This window comes from Hyla sarda, chromosome 2 (assembly GCF_029499605.1).
Source record: "Hyla sarda isolate aHylSar1 chromosome 2, aHylSar1.hap1, whole genome shotgun sequence".
In the NCBI taxonomy this organism is placed as follows: Eukaryota; Metazoa; Chordata; class Amphibia; order Anura; family Hylidae; genus Hyla; species Hyla sarda.
In genome coordinates this window covers 46,641,954-46,663,225 of record NC_079190.1, presented here as the reverse complement: position 1 = coordinate 46,663,225, position 21,272 = coordinate 46,641,954, and positions in this window count along the sequence as shown.

Sequence of the window (21,272 nt, the reverse complement as noted above, 5' to 3'; positions counted from 1 at the left end):
AGGGAAGGTGTATAGGGTGAAGTGGAGATTTGGAACAGACGGGTGTTCCCTTCATTTACCGTATTTATCGGGGTATACCATGCACCGGCCTATAGCACGCACCCTCATTTTACCAAGGATATTTGGGTAAAAAATTTTTTTTACCCAAATATCCATGGTAAAATGAAGGTGCGTGTGTGCGCGTGTATACCCCGATATACCCCCAGGAAAGGCAGGGGGAGAGAGCCCGTCGCTGCCCGCTTCTCTCCCCCTGCCTTTCCTGGGGTCTAGAGCGCTGCTGTTGGCCCTTCTCACCCCCTGGTTATCGGCGCCGCTGCCCGTTCTGTCCCCCTGACTATCGGTGCCGGCGCCGACAGCCAGGGGGAGAGAAGGGGCAGCGGCACCCATTGCCGGCGCCGCTGCCCCGTTGCCTCCCCCCATCCCCGGTGGCATAATTACCTGAGTCGGGTCCGCGCTGCTGCAGGCCTCCGTCGTGCGTCCCCAGCGTCGTTGCTATGCACGGCGCGGCGCACTGACGTCATGCGCCGTGCCGTTCAACGCATAGCAACGACGCCGGGGACGCACGCCGGAGGCCTGCAGCAGCGCGGACCCGACTCAGGTAATTATGCCACCGGGGATGGGGGGAGGCAACGGGGCAGCGGCGCCGGCAATGGGTGCCACTGCCCCTTCTCTCCCCCTGGCTGTCGGCGCCGCTTCTCTCCCCCTGGCTATTGGCGCCGGCACCGATAGTCAGGGGGACAGAACGGGCAGCGGCGCCGATAACCAGGGGGTGAGAAGGGCCGACAGCAGCGCTCTAGACCCCAGGAAAGGCAGGGGGAGAGAAGCGGGCAGCGACGGCCTCTCTCCCCCTGCCTTTCCTGGGGGTGTATCGGCGTATAACACGCACACAGACTTTAGGCTAAAAATTTTAGCCTAAAAAGTGCGTGTTATACGCCGATAAATACGGTATTTTCCAGGAATGGATGAAGTGTACTATGGGGGGAAGAAAATTGCTATTTTAGTACTGATATGCCAATTATTTTCCCAGAATGATGACCCAGAGTACAGCCAAAAGTAAAAATGATGCCCGCCCCAAACCCTATACTCTGAATCATCACTCTGGGAAGGGGATGTGTGGGGCCGTCCCTATTCTGTTACCTCAAATGCGCAACTCGCTCAGGTGGGGAGAGAGAGCGTTGCGCATTTGAAGCAACTGTAAACCTCCAATGCTGTTGATTCTGTGTCCCATAACCCATTTTTTAGGGGGAAGAAAAAAAAAAAGATATTAGAGTATTGGGAAAAAGGTTTTGTTTTTTGGGGGGGTGTTTTGGTTTAAAATTTGGAAGTCAATGTACCCTGGACTGGTACATTGGAGCCGAATTCTGGGGAATGAAAATTAGGGCAAAGGATGGAAAATTTAGTACTCCACGGAAGTGTGATACTCCCTGAAGCAGCCTATGCAGAGGCCCGGATGATCGGGGCAAGTGTCACACTGAGTGGTGGTGTCCCTCCGTCTCCCCTTCCTGTGACACACTCTGCATCTTTTCTGGGTTCGTGCCGACCTTCCAGTGTTGGGGATCACACCTGGAAAGCGTTGGCCGGGGACGATCCGGGAACTAAAGTTCCAGAGGTGCTCTGACCCGCTCTTTGGCGGTCACCATAGATGAGGGCCTTTAGAACTACCTCTTGGAACTCCAGGTATGTCCCTGTGTTGCCAGCGTACTTGTACAGTATAAAAGAGTTGTACATGGCAACCTGTACTATGTAGACCGCAACCTTTTTATACCATACACGTGTTTTCCGCATGGCATTATATGGCTTGAGGACTTGATCAGAAAGATCAACTCCCCCCATATACCGATTGTAGTCCAGAATACAATCGGGCTTGAGGACCGGTCCCGCGGTACCTCGCACAGGGACAGGGGTGCTGCCATTCCTATGAATTGTGGTGAGCATAAGGACATCCCTCTTGTCCTTATACTGGACCAACAACAGGTTCTCATGGGAAAAGGCATGGGACTCACCCAGGGGGATAGGAGTCTGCAGGGGATAGGAAGGAAGGCCTCTTTTGATTCTTCTGGACTGTCCCACAAGCGACCCTGGATCTGGCGGCGAGGGATGTGAAGAGAGGGATACTAGTATAAAAGTTATCCACGTAAAGGTGGTAACCTTTATCTAGCAATGGGTGCAAAAGGCCCCAGACGATTTTCCTGCTAACACCCTGAGTGTTGGGACATTCTGGGGGTTCAAAACGGGAATCTCGTCCCTCATACACTATAAACTTGCAAGTGTACCCGGAGGTACTCTTGCAAAATTTATACATCTTCACGCCATACCGCGCCCGCTTGGTAGGGATGTATTGCCGGAAGCTGAGTCTCCCCTTGAAGCTGATAAGAGACTCATTAATAGCGACCTCCCGCCCCGGGACATAGGCCTCCCAAAATCTGGCCCCGAAGTGATTGATGATTTTATACAGGCGGTCATACGCAGGATCAGTTCGGGGGGGGACATGCCACATTATTAGCATAATGCAAACATCTCCGAATGGCCTTGAACCGGGGACGTATCATGGCCATACTGCAGAGGGGTGTCTGGTAAAAGACGTCCCCACTCCAATATTGCCTGACACTGTTTTTTTTTAACTATACCCATATGCAGCACGAGGCCCCAAAAGGTCCTCATTTCGGCTGCATCGACTGGAGTCCAGCCGCCGGGTCTAGCTAAAAGTGAGCTCGGGTTAGCGGCGACGAACTGTTGGGCATACAGATTCGTCTGTGTAACCATCAAATTAACAAAGTCGTCACTGAAAAAATGACCGAAAAAGTCCTTTTCAGTGAACCCGGCAATGTTAATTTTGATTCCTGAGTCGCCAACAAACTCAGGAATCACGGGCTCGTGGTCCGCTGGCTGAGTCCAGACAAGTTCTCCGGTACGATGTACCAGTGATCTTGGCTGGGGGGCTTCACCAGTATTAGCGCCAGGGGGATACTAGCATGGGGCACAGGGTCAAGGACAGAGGAGGTTTGCGGCGCCGCACGGCGGCGTCTCCGCCGCCTTGGTGGCTCATCATCAGAACTAGATGATGAGGAGGACGATGAAATAAGGAAGGTGGGGTCTTCATCGTCCTGTGAGCCGCTCTCGGTGTCGGAGGCAATTATGTCATATGCCTCCTCCGCCGAAAACACTCTGCGGGCCATTTCCCTACTCTAATGGGGATACGGGTGTGTGTGGGGGGGGGGAACTTTATTGATGTGTGTGCTGTGTGTGGTGTGGTGCGAGAAAATGCACCAACCTGAACCCCCCAAAAAAAAACGCTGATCAGTGATAAATCACTGACAGCGGTGAGGCACGCCGCACACACACAGGTAAGGTCCGGCCACACAGTATACGCCTGCTACTGGTGACATGGACCGCCTATGGGTGCAAAAAAACGCTAGAAAACGCGAAAAAATGCGCCGGTACCACAAAAATTAAACGCTGATCAGTACTACGGGACTGATCAGCGGCGGGTGGGCTTTAACAAACGGTGGCGGACCGCTCTTTTATAACTAAGAAGGTCCGCACACACGCTTAGGTGAAGAAGAAAAAAAGATCTGCGCCAAAAAAAAAACGCTGGTGGCAGACCGCAGCGACCCAGCAGGGCCGGGGTCACGCAGCTAAAGGTGCTACGGACCCACGGACACCGACTGAGGTACGCTGGAAAAAAAAAATAACTTTTTTTTTTTTTAACTCTAACCTGTCCCTACCTAATCTAAAGCTATCCCTGGGGATTTCTGTGCCAAAGGGCCACAGAAAGGGGACAAGGGGCACTTTTTTTTTACTGAGGGGATGGTGAGCAGCACGGGGCTCCGTCCTGCTCGCCAGATCTCTGTGGAATGGCGGGCAGAACGGAGCAACATGCTCCTAGCCCCCACCATCCCCTCCCATTACACTGTGATTGGTGTGGCCACTTTGGCCACCCAATCACAACTGTACTGAGGGGGGTGGCCACAATGCCAGTCCCCAGTCCAGCAAGGATGGTGATTGGTGGTGTATACTACACCACCAATCACCATCTATATCTGGGTCACAGGGTCACACGTGACCCTGATGACCCGGAACCGCTGCAGAACGCCGGGATGTCTGCTGATTGAAATCAGCAGACATCCGGCTCCGATCCCCGCCCGGCGAGCGGCGGGGAACAGAATCGCAGTACATCGCTTGTCTGAATTGACGAGCGATGCGCTGCGATCGCCGACATGGGGGGTTATCATGACCCCCCTGGGCGATATGCCGCGATGCCTGCTGAACGATTTCAGCAGGCATCGAGCACCAGCTCCCCTCCGGCTAGCGGCGGAGGGACAGGAATGGACAGGACGTACTCCTACGTCCTCGGTCCTTAAGGACTCGGAAACGGGGGCGTAGGAGTACGTCCATTGTCCTTAAGGGGTTAAACACCCAGTGTACAAGACCATTGCATTTGACAAAGGGTCGTAAGTCCAGAAACGCGTCATGCATGTTCAGCGTTACCTGATTTTACCAGCGATACCTGATGTCAGAAGATGTAAGCTTTTATGTCCTCGTAAGCTTGTATGCTACCATTTACCATCTTGAATAAAGTGAAGAAACTTAAAGGGGTTATCCAGGAAAAAACTTTTTTTTATATATCAACTGGCTCCAGAAAGTTAAACAGATTTGTAAATTACTTCTATTAAAAATATTAATCCTTTCAGAACTTAATAGCTGCTGAAGTTGAGTTGTTCTTTTCTGTCTAAGTGCTCTCTGATGACACGTGTCTTGGGAACCACCCAGTTTAGAAGCAAATCCCCATAGCAAACCTCTTCTACTCTGTGCAGTTCCCGAGACAAGCAGAGATGTCAGCAGAGAGCACTGCTGCCAGACAGAAAACAAAAACTCAACTTCAGCAGCTGAAAATTATTTAAAGGATTAAGATTTGTTTAATAGAAGTAATTTACAAATATGTTTAACTTTCTGGAGCCAGTTGATATATATATATATATATATATATATATATAAAAAGTTGGAATACCCCTTTAACTGCTGGCTGAAATCTGCTTGTTCTTACTGTCTGGAGTTGTTGCCGTGTGGTGGATCTTTGAGAGCTGACTCCTGCTTGCTGTATTCCCTAATTTGTATAAGTTTTATTTTGTTTTACTACTTTTAACCCCTTAAGGACAAAGCCCATTTTGGCCTTAAAGGGGTACTTCGGTGGTAATTTTTTTTTGACTATATGGCATCTTCTTTGTAAGTTTCGTTTTTTTGCAATATACTTGTGTTATATGTTTTAGCAGCATGTGTGTGTTTTTCTTACCTGTTTGTTGGGCAGGAAGTTCTGTAGTTCAGAGGGTTTTCTTTTACTGTTGTCCACAGTTCTGAGTCTGTTGTGGACAAGATGTCACAGCTTTTTTTTATTTTTTTTATTCTCTGTCTGCATGAGAGGAATAAGCCACGCCCCCTCATCTCATCCAGCTGAGTACACAGCTCCTCACTTCCCCTCCCCCCTGCTCTGTATTCTCAAGCAGGTCTGCACAGGAGAAGGACCTCACAGAGAAGATAAGTGTTATCTGAAGGGGAGGATGAGAAGGTGCACGGGCTGGGGATGTATGGACTACAGGGGAATAAATCTCATACTGGGAATGATCTCTATGGGGGAGATTTATCAAAACCTGTGCAGAGGAAAACTTGCTCAGTTGCCCATAGCAACCAGATTGCTTCTTTCATTTTTCACAGGCCTTCATAAAAATGAAAGAAGCAAGCTGATTGGTTGCTATGGGCAACTTCCTCTGCACAGGTTTTGATAAATTTCCCCCTATATGTGAAGGGGGAGGGGGGGACTCCTGAATGACACATGCTGGGAGTTGTAGTCCCTGTTGTGTGTGTGTATGCTAGTCTTTACAAACCAGTGTGCCTCCAGCTGTTGCAAAACTACAACTCCCAGACCACCCACTGACCCGGGAAAATAGTAGGATGGGTAAAGGGCGGAACAAACAAACAAAAAAAAAAAAAGGAGCCGCCCCAAACCAGCAAGGCATGTGGCATGCTGGGATTTGTAGTTTTCAGCACAGCAAGAAACAGGAAATAGCAGCAAAGATAGGAAAACAAAGTGGGGGATAAAAAGACAACAAAGAACGGAAATAGAGTAGGCTAAACAACAAGAATAAAAATTAAAGAAAACAAATGGGGTAAGTCAAAAACGGAAAAACACGTTGACCACCGGAGTACCCCTTTAACCTGTTAAGGACCCAGGGCGTACCTGTATGCCCTGAGTCCTCTCCCGATCTATAACGCGGGGCCACGCATCATAGCGGGTCGGGCCCGGCCTCTAACAACGGCCGGGACCCGTGGCTAATAGCGCGCGGCATTGATCGCGCTGCCGCGCGCAATTAACCCTTTAGATGCGGCGTTCAAAGTTCAAATCGCGGCATCCCGAACAGCTTACAGGATAGCTGGAGGGTCCCCACCTGCCGCCTCGCTGTCCGATCGCCGAATGACTGCTCAGTGCCTGAGATCCAGGCATGAGCAGTCAAGCGGCAGAATCATTGATCACTGGTTTCTTATCAATGATTTCTTATCAGTGATCAATGTAATAGATCAGTGTGTGCAGTGTTATAGGTCCCTATGGGAGCTATAACACTGCAAAAAAAAGTGAATAAAGAACATTTAACCCCTCCCCTATAAAAAGTTTGAATCACCCCCCCTTTTCCCATAAAAAAACTGTGTTAATAAAAATAAACATATGTGGTATCGCCACGTGCGGAAATGTCCGAATTATAAAAATATATCATTAATTAAACCGCACGGTCAATGGCGTGCGCGCAAAAAAATTCCAAAGTCCAAAATAGTGCATTTTTGGTCACTTTTTATATCATGAAAAAATGAATAAATCAATAAGTGATCAATATTAAACGATAAATAAGTCCTATCAATGCAAAAATGGTACCGCTAAAAACTTCAGATCACGGCGCAAAAAATGAGCCCTCATACCGCCCCATATGCAGAAAAATAAAAAAGTTATAGGGGTCAGAAGATGACAATTTTAAACATATACATTTTCCTGCGTGTAGTTTTGATTTTTTCCAGAAGTACGACAAAATCAAACCTACATAAGTAGGTTTTAACCGTATGGACCTACAGAATAAAAAGAAGGTGTCATTTTTACCCAAAAATGTACTGTGCAGAAACGGAAGCCCCCAAAAGTTACAAAATGGTGTGGTTTTTTTCAATTTTGTCTCACATTGATTTTTTTTTCTGTTTCGCCGTAGATTTTTGGGTAAAATGACTGACATCATTACAAAGTAGGTGGCGCAAAAAATAAGCCATCATATGGATTTTTTGGTGAAAGATTGAAAGAGTTATGATTTTTTAAAGGTAAGGAGGGAAAAACGAAAATGCAAAAATGGAAAAACCCCGGGTCCTTAAGGGGTTAAGGACCAAGCCAATTTTATTTTTGCATTTTATTTTTTTCCTCCTTGACTTCTAAAAATAAGAACTCTTTTATATTTTCATCCACAGACGATTATGAGGACTTGCTTTTTACGCAACCAGTTGTCTTTTGTAATGACATCACTCATTTTACCACCCCTGTGCAAATCACCTCAAATGTACATAGTGCGCTCTCACTCCTGAGCCTTGTTGTGCGTCCGCAGAGCATTTTACGCCCACATATGCAGTATTTCCGTTGCGTTACTAATTTTTTGTGGTCTTTTTTCCTTTTACTTCTTGTGAAAATCAAAAGTATGGGGCAACATCAGCATATTAGTGTAAAAAATAACATTTTTTACACTGACAGGCTGGTGGAGACCCCAACTTTTCCTTTTCATAAGGGTTAAAGGAGAAAAAGCCCCCCAAAATTTGTAGTGCAATTTCTCCCGAGTACGGAAATACTCCATATGTGGCACTAAACTGTAGCCTTGAAATACGACAGGACCCCGAAGTGAGAGAGCGCCATGCGCATTTGAGGCCTAAATTAGGGATTTGCCTAAGGACTTACCTGGATGCAAGAATTAAACTTGCCTCCGATACCAAAATTACCCTACGGCAGTGTTTCCTAAACAGGGTGCCTCCAGCTGTTGCAAAACTCCCGGCATGCCTGGACAATCAATGGCTGTCCGGCAACACTGGGAGTTGATTTTTTTGCAACAGCTGGAGGCTCCGTTTTAGAAACCGTGCCGTACCAGACGTTTCTAATTTTTATTGTGTATATATGTAGGGGGGGGCAGGCAAACCTCCAGCAATTGCAAAACTACAACTCCCAGCATGCACTTTGGTAGTCTGTGCATGCTGGGGGTTGCAACTGGAGGCATACTGGTTGCAAAACACTGAGTTAGGTAACAAACTCTCAGTGTTACGCAACCAGTGTGCCTTCAGCTGTTGCAAAAACTACAACCCCCAGCATCCACAGACAGCAAAAGGGCATGCTGGGACTTGTAGTTATACAGATGGAGGCATACTACTACAACTTCCAGTATACCATTTGGCTGTCCGTGTATGCTGGGGGTTATAGTTATGCAACACCTGGAGGCACACTGGTTGCAAAACACTAAGTTTGTTACTTAACTCAGTGTTTCCCAACCTGTGTGCCTCCAGCTGTTGCAAAACTACAACTCCCAGCATGCATGGTCTGTCAGTGCAAGCTGGGAGTTATAGTTTTGCAACAGCTGGAGGCACATGGGTTGGGAAATACTGAGTTAGGAAACAGACAATGTTTTCCAACCAGCGTGCCTCCAGTTGTAGCACAACTACAGCTCCCAGCATACCCAGACAGCTGAAGGGTATATTGAGAGTTGTAGTTATGCAACAACTGGAGGAGAACAGTTTGGAGCCCACTGCCCAGGCATGCTGGCAGTTGTAGTTCGGCAACATCTGAAGGGCCACATGTTGCTGAACTACAATTCCCAGCATGCCTGGGCAGTCTGGGCATGCATGGAGTTGCAGTTTTGCAACATCTGGAGTGCTACAGTTTGGACACCACTGTATAGTGGTGTCCAAACTGTGCTCTTCCAGATGTTGAAAAACTAAATCTCCCAGCATGCTGAGACTGTTCAGGCATGCTGGGGGTTGTAGTTCTGCAACATCTGAAGGGCCAAATGTTACAGAACTACAACTCCCAGCATGCCTGGACAGTCTGAGCATGCTTGGAGTTGTAGTTTTGCAACATCTTTAGGGCTACAGCTTGGGCACCACTGTATGGTGGTCTCCACACTGTGGCCCTCCAGATGTAGCAAAACTACAACTCCCAGCATGCCCAGAGAGCCTGGACATGCTGGGAGTTGTAGTTTGGCTACTCCTAGAAGGCAGCAGTGAAGATCACTTACCACTGATCTTCACTGCTGCCTTCACCGCTGCTCTGCCGCCGCCTCCTCACTGCCGCAGATCCCGCCGCCGATCCCGCCACTGCCTGCGCCGGTCCCGCCGCCATCCTCCATTGCTCCGTGGTGGGCAGAGCGGGGATTTCAACTGCAACCCACCCACCCCGAATGCCACTGGTTGGTTAGTCCTAACCGACCAATGGCAGGGGATAGGAGGAGGTTGCATCACTGCCACCTTGCTCCTATCCTTCAGGATGATCGGGGATGTATCTGACATCTCCGATCATCCCTATTTTCTGGGTTATCGGGTCATCAGAGACCCGATCAGCCCGGAATCGCCGCAAATCGTCTATCTGAATTGATCAGTGATTTGAGGCGATCGCCGATATGGGGGGACTTCAGGACCCCCTTGGGCGATATGTCAGGATGCCTGCTGAACGATATCAGCAGGCATCCCAGGCCGGAAGAGCACAGGGCGAGGGCGTATGGGTACGCCCTGCGTCCTTAAGGAGTTAACATATCTTGTATTTAATATACTCAATTCTTATGTATACCAACTGCATATATGTTATATACCGTTGATATCTATGCCGCCATCTTGTGGTCAATTTTGAATACCGTTGTGAACTAGGGCAGTATACTTGTTATGATTCGGCTAGCTGGATGTGGATCCTCTGTGTCAGCAAGGGATTGGCGTGGACCGTGTCGGTGGACCCGTTCTAGGTTGCTACTGGTTTTCACCAGAGCCCGCCGCAAAGCAGGATGGTCTTGCTGCAGCGGTAGCAACCAGGTCGTATCCACCGGCAACGGCTCAACCTCGCTGACTGCTGAGAAGGCGTGGGACAGAAGGACGAGGCAGAGGCAAGGTCAGACGTAGCAGAAGGTTGGGGCAGGCGGCAAGGGTCGTAGTCAATAGCAATAGCAGAAGGTCTGGAACACAGGCTTTGGACAACACTAAACACTTTCTCTGACACAAGGCAATAAGATCCGGCAAGGAATTGCTAATTAGACTGATTGGGCCAGGCACCAATCACTGGCGCACTGGCCCTTTAAATCTTAGAGAGCTGGCGCGCGCGCGCCCTAGAGAGCGGAGCCGCGCGTCAGAACGTGACAGCCGGGGACCGGGACAGGTAAGTGGCTTGGGATGCGATTCGCGAGCGGGCGTGTCCCGCTATGCGAATCGCATCCCCATCGTGAATGTCAGTGCAGCGCTCCCGGTCAGCGGGTCTGACCGGGGCGCTGCAGAGAGGAGAATGCCGCGAGCGCTCCCGGGAGGAGCAGGGACACAGACCGCTTGGCGTAACAGTAACCCCCCCCCCCTTAGGTCTCCCCCTCTTTTTGTCTCCTTGTCCCTTCAAATGAGACGAGAACATAGGGGACGCCTCTTGCGTTTCCTTCTGGAACAAAAAGAAGTCCTGAGTAGCTACATCAGCGGCCAGTAATCCAGAAGAAGTGGGAATGGGGAGGGGGGGGCAGAGGGTGAAGCTTGTCACGGGGCAGAGTGTCACCAGGACGGGGGCTATGAGGAAACACGGCACAGTCCTGATAGGTCTTGGGGAGACCAGGCACAGGAGGAGACACTGAGGCCCAACAGACGGGACTGGGAGCAGACGTGAGGCATTTCTTGTGGCAAGCAGGACCACAATTCTTGATCTCCCCGGTGGTCCAGTCAAGGGTGGGAGAATGATGCTGGAGCCATGGCAGACCGAGGAGGACTTCAGAGGTGCAGTTGGGCAGGACAAAAAATCTAATTTTCTCGTGATGCAGCCCAATGCTCATTAGCAAGGGCTCTGTGCGGTAACGCACAGTGCAGTCCAACTTCACTCCGTTGACCGAAGAAATGTAGAGCGGCTTGATGAGACGGGTCACCGGGATGCAGAACCTATTAACCAAAGAGGCCAGAAAGAGGCCAGAATAAAATTTCCAGAAGAACCAGAGTCCAAGAAGGCCACGGCTGAGAAGGAGGAGTTGGCAGAAGGAGAAATCCGCACGGGCACAGTGAGACATGGAGAAGAAGACTTCGTACCAAGAGACGCCACACTCACGTGAGCTGGGTGCGTGCATTTCCCAGACGTGGAGGACGAATAGGGCAATCCACCAAGAAATGCTCGGTACTAGCGCAGTACAGACATAAATTTTTATCCCTACGGCGAGTCCTCTCTTCATGGGTCAGGCGAGACCGATCCACTTGCATAGCCTCCTCGGCGGGAGGCACAGGGGTAGATTGCAAAGGATTCTGTGAGAGAGGTGCCCAGAGATCAAGGTCTTTTTCCTGGCGGAGCTCCTGGTGTCTTTCAGAAAAACGCATGTCAATGCGGGTGGCCAAATGGATAAGTTCATGCAGGTTGGCAGGAATCTCTCGTGCGGCCAGCACATCCTTGATGTTGCTGGATAGGCCTTTTTTAAAGGTCGCGCAGAGGGCCTCGTTATTCCAAGATAATTCGGAGGCGAGAGTACGAAATTGGATGGCGTACTCGCCTACTGAAGAATTACCCTGGACCAGGTTCAGCAGGGCAGTCCCGGCAGAAGAAGCTCGGGCTGGTTCCTCGAAGACACTACGGACTTCAGCGAAGAAGGACTGGACTGTGGCTGTGGCAGGATTATTGCGGTCCCAGAGCGGTGTGGCCCAAGATAAGGCCTTTCCAGACAGAAGACTAACTACGAATGCCACCTTAGACCGTTCTGTAGGAAATTGGTCCGACAACATCTCCATATGTAGGGAACACTGAGACAGGAAACCACGGCAGAGTCTAGAGTCCCCATCAAATTTGTCCGGCAGGGACAAACGGAGGCTAGGAGCGGCCACTCGCTGCGGAGGAGGTGCAGGAGCTGGCGGAGGAGATGGTTGCTGCTGTAGCAGTGGCAGAAGTTGCTGTAACATGGCGGTCAACTGCAACAGCTGCTGTCCTTGTTGGGCAATCTGTTGGGATTGCTGGGCGACCACCGTGGATAGGTCAGCGAGACTTGGCAGCGGCACCTCAGCGGGATCCATGGCCGGATCTACTGTTATGATTCGGCTAGCTGGATGTGGATCCTCTGTGTCAGCGAGGGATTGGCGTGGACCGTGTCGGTGGACCGGTTCTAGGTTGCTACTGGTTTTCACCAGAGCCCGCCGCAAAGCGGGATGGTCTTGCTGCGGCGGTAGCAACCAGGTCGTATCCACCGGCAACGGCCCAACCTCGCTGACTGCTGAGAAGGCGTGGGACAGAAGGACTAGGCAGAGGCAAGGTCAGACGTAGCAGAAGGTCGGAGCAGGCGGCAAGGGTCGTAGTCAATAGCAATAGCAGAAGGTCTGGAACACAGGCTTTGGACAACACTAAACGCTTTCTCTGGCACAAGGCAACAAGATCCGGCAAGGAAGGGAAGGGGAAGTGAGGTTATATGGACAGGGAGCAGGTGGAAGCTAATTAGACTGATTGGGCCAGGCACCAATCACTGGTGCACTGGCCCTTTAAATCTTAGAGAGCTGGCGCGCGCGCGCTCTAGAGAGCGGAGCCGCGCGCGCCAGAACGTGACAGCCGGGGACCGGGACGGGTAAGTGGCTTGGGATGCGATTCGCGAGCGGGCGCATCCCGCTATGCGAATCGCATCCCCATCGTGAATGTCAGTGCAGCGCTCTCGGTCAGGGGGGCTGACCGGGGCGCTGCAGAGAGGAGAACGCCGCGAGCGCTCCGGGAGGAGCAGGGACCCGGAGCGCTCGGCGTAACGATACTCCCATCTAGTGGGCAAATTTAGGTATTACTGTGACTTAGTATGGTATAATGACATCATATTGTTTTGCATATTCCATCGTATTTTATATTTCTATATTTTAATTAATAAATTGTATATCTATTTTTACTTATTTTATTGTTGAGGTCTTATTTGTGCAACGATATTCCTATCTTCCAAATATTAACGAATAATAGAGGTATTTCTTGTGTCGGCCTCCGAGGATCTTACTTGTTAACATTTTTTTTATCCACGGTCCTCATATTTTTCTTTTTGAGAGATAACGTTTATTACTTTATCTTCCTCGCATATAAATTATACAACAACAATTACCTGCCTGGCTACCTACCATTTTAATTTCCTGGCTACATACCCACCTACCTAGCCACCTGGCTACCTACCTACATAGCTACCTACCTACATAGATCCAGATAACAGCAGCACACAGAAGTAGGTGCAAAAAAAGTTCAAATTGATTGCATCATTCCTGTGTATACAGAGCAACGTTTCTGCGACCTCTCGCCACCATTTTCAAGCTCAACTAAGTGACCCTCAGTGCATTCTTAAATACAATCAGTTAATTGCTTAACCTCTTAAGGACTCAGGGCGTACATGTATGCCCTGAGCCCGGTCCCGGTGTGAAAAACAGGGTCACCGTGACCCCGCATCACACCGGGTCGGTCCCGGCTGCTAACGATAGCCGTGACCCTGGACTAACAGCGTGCGGCACCGATCGTTGTGCCGGGCGCTGTTAACCCTTCAGACGCAGCGATCAAAGTTGATCGCCGCGTCTGAAAACGAAAGTAAACGCTCCCCGGCAGCTCAGTTGGGCTGATCAGGACATCGCGATAAAATCGTGATGTTCCGGTCAGCTTGGATGCAGGCGGAGGTTTCCTTACCCTTCTCCACGGTGTCTGATCGGGGTTTGATTGCTCCAAGCCTGAGCTACAGGCTTGAGCAATCGAGCCCCTATCTCGCTGATCCGTGCAAAGCTATGGCTTTGCAGGGATCAGCATAAGAGATCAGTGTCTGCAGTGCTATAGCTCCCTATGAGAGCTATAGCACTGCAAAAAAAAGTTAACAAAGGTCATTCAACCCCTTCCCTAATAAAAGTTTGAATAAAAATGAACATATGTGGTATCGCCACGTGCATAAATTTCCGAACTATAAAATGATATCATTAATTAAACCGCACGGTCAATGGTGTACGCGCAAAAAAATTCCAAAGTCCAAGATAGCGTATTTTTGGTCACTTTTTATATAATAAAAAAATGAATAAAAAGCGATCAAAAAGTCCGATCAACACAAAAATGGTACCGATAAAAACTTCAATGAGCCCTCATATCAGCCCGTACGTGGAAAAATAAAAATGTTACAGGGGTCAGAAGAGGACAATTTTAAACGTATACATTTTCCTGCATGTAGTTATGATTTTTTTTTCAGAAGTGCGACAAAATCAATCCTATATAAGTAGGGTATCATTTTAACCATATGGACCTACAGAAAAAAGGTAAGGTGTAATTTTGACCAAAAAATGCACTGCGTAGAAACGGAAGCCCCCAAAAGTTACAAAATGAAATTTTTTCTTCAATTTTGTCGCACAATGATTTTTTTTTCCGTTTTGCCGTGGATTTTTTGGTAAAATGACTAATGTCACTGCAAAGTAGAATTGGTGGCGCAAAAAATAAGCCATCATATGGATTTTTAGGTGCAAAATTGAAAGCGTTATGATTTTTAGAAGGTGATGAGGAAAAAATGAAAATGCAAAAGCGGAAAAACGCTGAGTCCTTAAGGGGTTAATTGACAGTGTAATCAGAATACAGTGTAATGTACTTGAACAAAATCCTACTTTCATAGACAATAGTGTCTTAATAATATAAGTGCTTAATAACATTACTGACATTGTGATCCAGATCCTGGCCGGAGTGTGATCAATACAAGTGATCCCTCATAGTGAATGTGTAGTGAGCGGATGCTTGAAACATACAGTATTCAGATATTTACATGATATGGTAAGTATAAAGCACTTACCCAGCAGTGTGCCTCCAGCTGTTGCAAAAGTACGACTCCCAGCATGCACTGTCAGTGCATGCTGGGAGTTGTGGTTTTGAAACAGCTGGAGGTTTGTCCCCCCATTTGAACGTACAGGGTACATTCACACGGGCAGGTTTACAGTCAGTTTCCTGCTTCAAGTTTGTCTGCGGCAAATTTTTCGCCGCAGCTCAAACTCCTAGCGGGAAACTCACCGTAACACGCCAGTGCGAATGTACCCTAAAAACACTACACTACACTAACACATAATATAGAGTAAAACACTACATATACACCCCCTTACACTGCCCCCCCCCCCCCAATAAAAATGAAAAACGTATTTTACGGCAGTGTTTCCAAAATGGAGCCTCCAGCTGTTGCAAAACAACAACTACCAGAATTTCTGGACAGCCACTGACTGTCCAGGCATGCTAGGAGTTAAGCAACAGCTGGAGGCACCCTGTTTGGGAATCACTGGCGTAGAATACCCCTGTGTCCACCCCTATGCAATTCCTAACTTAGTCCTCAAATGCGAATGGTGCTCTCTCACTTCAGAGCCCTGTCGTATTTCAAGGAAACAGTTTAGGGCCACATATGGGGTATTTCCCTAATCAGGAGAAATTGCACTACAAATTTTGGGGGTCTTTTTCTCCTTTTACTCCTTATGAAAAGGAAAAGTTGGGGGTTACACCAGCCTGTTAGTGTAAAAAAAAAAAAAATGTTTACACTAACATGCTGGTGTTGCCCCATACTTTTTATTTTCACAAGCAGTAAAAGGAAAAAAAAGCCCCCCAAAATTAGTAAAGCAATTTCTCCTGAGTACGGAAATACCCCATATGTGAGTTTAAAACGCTCTGCGGATGCACAACAAGGCTCAGGAGTGAGAGCGCACCATGTACATTTGAGGCCTAAATTGGTGATTTGCAATTGTAAATTTGGGTAAGAAACTGCACTTTAGTGGAAACATTTTTTTTTTCATTTACACATCCGATTTTAACGAAAAGTCGTCAAACACCTGCGTGGTGTTAAGGCTCACTGGACCCCTTGTTACGTGCCTTGAGGGGTGTAGTTTCCAAAATGGTATGCCATGTGGGGTTTTCTGCTGTTCTGGCACCATAGGGGCTTCCTAAATGTGACATGCTCCCCAAAAACCATTTCAGCAAAATTCACTCCAAAATCCCATTGTTGCTCCTTCCCTTCTGAGCCCTCTACTGCGCCCGCCGAACACTTGACATACACATATAAGGCATTTCATTACTCCAGAGAAATTGGGTTACAAATTTTTGGAGGCTTTTTCTCCTATTACCACTTGCAAAAATTCAAAAACTGGGTCTACAAGAACATGCGAGTGTAAAAAATGAAGATTTTGAATTTTCTCCTTCACTTTGCTGCTATTCCTGTGAAACACCTAAAGGGTTAACAAACTTACTGAATGTCATTTTGGATACTTTGAGGGGTGCAGTTTTTATAATTGGGTCATTTGTTGGGTATTTCTAATAGGAAGGCCCTTCAAATCCACTTCAAACCTGAACTGGTCCCTGAAAAATTCTGATTTTGAAAATTTAGTGAAAAATTTGAAAATTGCTGCTGAACTTTGAAGCCCTCTGATGTCTCCCAAAAGTAAAAACATGTGAACTTTATGATGCAGATATAAAGTAGACATATTGTATTTGTGAATCAATATATAATTTATTTGGAATGTCTATTTTCCTTACAAGCAGAGAGCTTCAAAGTTAGAAAAATGCAAAATTTTCAAATTTTTCATCAAATTTTCAAATTTTTCACCAAGAAATGATGCAAGTATCAACAAAAATTTACCACTACCATAAAGTAGAATATGTCACGAAAAAACAATCTCGGAATGAAATTTATAAGTAAAAGCATCCCAGAGTTATTAATGCTTAAAGTGACAGTGGTCAGATTTGCAAAAAATGCTCCTGTCCTTAGGGTTATAATGGGCTCCGTCCCCAAGGGGTTAAAGGGTTACTCCGGCCCTAAGACATCTTATCCTCTATCCAAAGGATAGGGGATACGATGTCTGACCGCAGGGGTACTGCTGCTGGGGACCCCCGCAATCTTGCATTTAGCACCCACCTCGTCACGCCCCCTCCGGTAGACTTGCATAACGGGGACGGGGCGGGACATCACAGGTCGTGAGGTCACTATACTCCAGCCCCGTGGTCGTCACTTGGCAGATTCTGAGCTGGCAGTGCGGCGTCCAGCTCCCTGAGGTGGGTGCTGAATGCAATACTGCGGGGGTCCCCAGCAGCGGGACCTCCGCGGTCAGACATCTTATCCCCTATCCTTTGGATTGGGGAAAAAATGTCTTAGGGCTGGAGTACCCCTTTAATGCACCAGGGGGAGCAGCTCCCAGATAAGGTAGTGTTCCCCAACCAATGTACCTTAAACTGTTGCAAAACTAAAACTCTCATCATGCCCAGACAGCCTTAGGCTTGCTGGGAGTTGTAGTTTTGCATAATCTGGAGGCACACTGGTTGTGGAACACTGCCTTGCCAAGGCAGTGTTCCACAACAGTGTACCTCAAGATGTTGCAAAACTACAACTCCTAGCATGCCCAGACAGCAAGCGAGAGTTTTAGTTCTACAACAGCCACAGTGCTACAGAGTATGATGAGGTGGTAGGTAGGTGATGTGTGAGGTCGTGATATGTGTTACCTTTGTACACTGCGGCAGGAGGCGCTTCGCTCCTTATCATCGTCGGTAAACAAAACGCGACATCACCGGGAAGGGACGGCGTCCTCCGTCGTGCCTGCACGCAGCGCAGCACACTACTTGCCAGAATTGGTGGCTTTAACCCCTTAAGGATAAAGGGGTTATTTATTTTTGCACTTTTCCTCCTTGCCTTCTAATAGCCATAACACTTACATTTTTCCACCTACAGATCCTACAGGGCTTGTTTAGCGCCACAAAATATACTTTGTAAGATATCACTCATTTACTACCAAAGTTACAGTGAAGCAAAAGAAATTATTTGTGGGTCAAAATTGAAAGAAAAATAATCCATTTTTAAACTTTTGGGGGCTTCCCATTCTACGCAGTGCCCTTTTTGGTAAAAATGACTCATATCTATTCTGTAGGTCCATACGATTAAAACAATATATAATATTAATATAGGTTTTGCTTTTTTTACTACTTTAAAAAAATTATGACTTTTTGTATGAAAGTTCGTAGGCATAAAATTGTTCTCTTCTGACCCCTATGAAGGAGATTTATCATTATTTTCAAACGTATGGCTTTTATATGACAATTTATTTTTAACTTACTTTTGCTAACATATGACCTATTTATCAAACAGCACAACCTTGATAAATAAATCACACGTAAGCAAAACCCGGGAAAACTGCTTACAAAAGCATTTTTTAAAGCAGAAAAGTTTTCTCTTATGTTAATAGCCCAAGTTCTTTATCTGCCCTTTATTACCAGGAGCGTTACTAGAGAGTGACGGGGAGGGGGGCGTATCGCATCGGGTGACACTGACTGGCCTGCCTGGCACTAAATAGCTGCACTCCAACTATCCCGCAACAACACATCCACCCTCCTCAGAAATTAAAAAATATTAAAAACATACTATGCCGCACTATGAATATCCGTACTCTGGAGGCTTTTTTGTTTAATTTTGAGGCCGCATTTTGTGACGTTGGTGGGCGGAGTCTTGCGTCGCTGCGGTGAGGCCGGAGTTTATGCCAGGAAGGAAGACAGCGCAGCACCAAGAGGCACATAAACAATAGTGAAGTCGGTACGTTACTCAACCCAAAATGTGCATGAAGCTGTATTACTATGGATGTTTCTTTTTTTAAGGAAAAATGTTAGTGCCACATATGGGTTATTTATGTAGTCTGTAAACATTCTTACACAAAAATGTTCTGCCTTATTCTATTTTAACACAACATTAATTTAAAAATTTGGAGGGTATGCCAGCATGTACGTGTCCTAAAATTAACAAGGTGTGCAGTGTGTATTTTCAACCTTAAAATTTATAGTTATTAGTTATATAATACATTTTTTCTATAATTAACATTAATGTAGTAGCTTTGTTTCATGATGCAGAACAAGAACAGTTGTTAAAGTGGGTGTTAATGTCCTTTTCTGCAAGACGTATGCACTTTCAGTAAGTTAGGTTGAACCTGGAATACATATGCGACTTTGAAACAGAGATGCAACTTTTTTTTCTTTATAAATAGTGACACATTTAATAAATGCATGACCATTGCGAAGTAAAAAAAAATAAAAAATTACTACGTGAACAGATTTCAGAAATGTGCTTTGAAATAAGCAAAAAAAAAAATCTACTACGGAGCTTGAGAAATCTCCTTCTATAACTTTTTAATTTTTTCGTATACCGAGCTATATGAGGGCTAATTTTTTGTGCCGTAATCTGTTGTTTTTATCTGTGTCATTCTGGTATTAATCTGACTTTTCGATCGCTTTTTACATATTTTTTCTAATGCCTCCTCCATACACCCTGAGCAACACCATGAAGGACCAGGTCCGTCATGTGTTGCAAAGGGGATAATTAAAAAAATATATATCTGGCTGCAGACCCGGAGCCATTGAATAGACACGCAGGGCTATAGCCACGTTAGCCCCACCTGGTGACGCCCCTGCTGGCTCCTGAGTGATTTTGCCTAGTTGATGGCCAGGAGCACTTTCAGGCCCTAAGTAGCTTCAACAAAAGGGGACATTGTACCTGGAAGCTTGCACGTGCCTTTTGGCCCGGAGGCAAAGGGTTTGATTTAATTGGGGATGCTCTCTCCTTTCAGGAAAAGGGCTTGCGATGGACCACATCCTTGTGCACGGTTTTTGTGTGAACACGTCTTGCACTTTTTGCATGTGTGGTATGGGGTGTGAGATGCAGGGCAGATGTTGTTACCCTAGGGGCAGATGGCATTAACCCCTTGTATTCGTGACACCAGGGTGTGGTTTATCCTCAATACCCCCCAAAGGTATACCGCTGGATCCTGGAATAATGATTGAGACGCCAAGTTACGGACAACGGTAGCTTTACTGAGTGACAGTTGGTACAGTCTATACAGTGTAGCCAGGCCAACGGAGGTGACCAGTGACTTCAGAGACCTTAAGGGCTTGCTGTGACTTGCAGTGGTTTTGGACAATTTAGTGCAGGCTACATTGACTTGACAATAGATGACAGTGACTGACTTGACCTCACTGGAGACAGACTAAGCTGTGACTGTAGTTACTTGTAGACTTGTAGCTTGTGGCTGCAGACTTGACTTGAGGCTCCTATGACTCCAGACACACTCTTAGGCTCAACTGCACCTCAGCAAAGACTCAGGAACTAAGAGAGAGAAGAGACTACTCCCAGGGCTTTTATGGGGAGACTCTGGTGGGGCCCCATTGGTCACCCTTAAGTCACCTGGTCACAAATACCTCCTGGGTAACAATCACATGACAACTGATGATCACATGTTAACCTTTCTTAAAGATACAACATTCTTATATACATAGCGTAGGGGATAATGTACAATTACAGTAGAACAGATGCAGGGGGGGCTCAGGTGACACTGCAGGGAGGCTGCCTAAAAGGACAGCAATGGTACAGGGTAACAACTCCCGTACTGGGACACCACACATGTACTTGGGTGACTTGAGAGCATGTACCTTGGACAGGGCCGGTTTTAGGTTTAGCGTGGCCCTGGGAAAAAGTGGGGCCCCAAAAGTCGTAATAGTGCACTAACCAGATTTGCTAATTTTTGGTCACTTCCCATACATACCATAAAAAATATCTAAAATGCAATTGAAAAGTCCCATCAAAACAAAAATGGTACAGATAAAAACTACAAATCACAGTGCAAAAAATGACCCTCATACATCCCCATTTACAGAAAAATAAAAGAGTTATAGGGATCGGAATAGTACAATTTTAAGCACACTCATTTTTGTACAAAAACTAAAGTAGTAAAAAAAAAAACTATATAAATTGGGTATTGTTGTAACCGTATGGATCTACAAAATAGAGATAGTGTGTCGTTTTTACTGAAAGGTGTACTGTGTAGAAACAGATGCCAACTTTTACAAAATGGCATTGTAATATTGAGGTTCTGAACCAGTGCGTGCCTGGTACCCATCACTACTACAAGCAGCCACTGCTCCTGATTGCGCCTGATCCTAAGGTGGTGAGGATGGTGTGATGGAGTTCCATGCGCCCCAGACAAATTTCTGTACGCTCCTCCCCTCAGGTCTCCGGACATTTCCAAACCGACTC